The 1,909-nt window shown below is 45.3% G+C and overlaps 1 pseudogene across 1 annotated transcript; it reads right to left on the reverse strand.

Annotated features, from left to right (window-relative positions):
- Positions 1 to 1,023: 1,023 nt before the first annotated feature.
- Positions 1,024 to 1,606, reverse strand: LOC311037872 (THUMP domain-containing protein 1-like; annotated as a pseudogene). Its single transcript has one exon. The product of its transcript is annotated as a THUMP domain-containing protein 1-like (transcript).
- Between the last annotated feature and the right edge of the window lie 303 nt (positions 1,607 to 1,909).

Below are 1,909 nucleotides of genomic sequence, written 5' to 3' on the forward strand. Positions count from 1 at the left end.
GGTGGAAAAGGAGCAAGGAGAGGGTTTTGTTGTTGTAGACAACACACATGATATGCCTTTAACATGGAAACGGTACAAGAAGCTATCTTTAGACACTTATTTTTGTAATGTACAGTAGAGTTGGCCAAGAGAAAGGTGGTTTTCACTATTGAGTGAAAACATTTTTGATATGGATTAGACAATGAAATGCAAGAGCCTGTGTACGTGTAGTTGGTGTGTGTGTGTGTGTGTGTGTGTGTGTGTGTGTGTGTGTGTGTGTGTGTGTGTGTGTGTGTGTGTGTGTGTGTGTGTGTTTGTGTGCACGCGCGTGCATGTGTGTGTGTGTGCGTGCGACCGTGCGTGTGTGTGTGCATATTGAATATTCTTGAAACCTTATATGTCACTGGAAGAGAAATCAGGTTACAATGATGTGCGTGCGTGCGTGCGTGCGTGCGTGCGTGCGTGCGCATGGCTGCATCTCAGGTCCTTACTATGCTCTGTCCTAACTCCTCTATCCTTACTCCTACAAGGGTTAAGTAATGAAGGAAAGGACATCTACAGTATATGATGGTAGAAAATGTAACTGTGTAACCTGTGATCCACATACACACGTAGGCCTAATCTGAATTTTAAATCACACAAAGAAATAAAGTGAAGTCACAGAAAGAATACTTACACACACATGTAGATCGATTTTCAGTGTACTACATATTGCTAATTGTATCTTTAACACATTACACAACCAAAAAAAACATAATGTTTCTGCCAAGGTCAAGTTGCTGATGTGTGAGCATGAAGGTCAGAAGCGTCAGCGCATTTATTGTATGCCTAGGGTATCTCTCTAGGCCAGACCTGTCCTCTGTTATCTCGGACATACTGTTCCTCTGTTATCGCGGACATACTGTTCCTCTGTTATCTCGGATATACTGTACCTCTGGTACTTCGTACATACTGTACCTCTGTTATCTCAGACATACTGTGTTATCTCTGATCTACTGTACCATACTGTATATCCCTTAATCCATCTATAAATGATTGAGTGAGTTAGTGTGTCACGCGTATCTTCAGAACCGCCCGACCTGTCGACTTCAAACTTGGCGTGGCAATCTCGAGGAAAGTAACAAGGTATTTCTCCATGTCTTGCTGGAAGGCCTTGAATGTTCCGCTCCCTGGACGCATCCTGAGGATAACACAGGACTTTTTCTTCTTGGTAGTGTGAAGGTCAGACAGGATATAATGCACCAACTTGTCAGGTTCCAGATTTTGAGTCCTGATGAAGATGACATTGTTTGCACCACTGTCCAATGCCTGGAAATGCCTCTGTTGTTTCCCTTTGGATGCCTTCAGCTGAGCCACTTGCTTTTTCCAATGCTGCCTCAACATCATCTTCATCACACTCTTGTTCACTGCTACTCCCCTCGTTGAACTTCTCGGGTCCGTAGAGCTGCTCAGCATATTCATTGAGCAGATTGAACGCCTCGGCGGTGCAATTCCTCTTGTTCATGTTGCAGGTGATGAGGATCCCCTGCATGCCCACCTCCAGCTCCCTGGAGACCCCCTTGTACCGGTAAGAAGCGCCATAGCGCTTCTTACCACGTTTCCTCGACTCCTTTTTCACATCGGACATTTTGTCAATCAAATGGGATGCTAATGTGACAAATATTAACACACAAGAGACAACCAACACCCTGGCCAGTGACTGACTGTCTACAGTAGGCGGTTATACTTGTTTTGGCTACTTGCTTCGTGGACTCGCGTTAACAAAACAGCTGTGTTTTCGTTTTTGTTTGTTGACGGTGACGTCACGGGGATCACCCGCGTCGACTCGCATGGGCAGTAGTGTCACCTCCACGCACATGCTTGTGCACAAGCTTGTGTGCAAGATTGTACGCAAGCTCATCAGTCGAGCCCAGTGCTTGAAACCGTTTTC

Source organism: Gymnoscopelus microlampas (genome assembly GCF_963454915.1).
Source record: "Gymnoscopelus microlampas genome assembly, chromosome: 21".
In the NCBI taxonomy this organism is placed as follows: domain Eukaryota; kingdom Metazoa; phylum Chordata; class Actinopteri; order Myctophiformes; family Myctophidae; genus Gymnoscopelus; species Gymnoscopelus microlampas.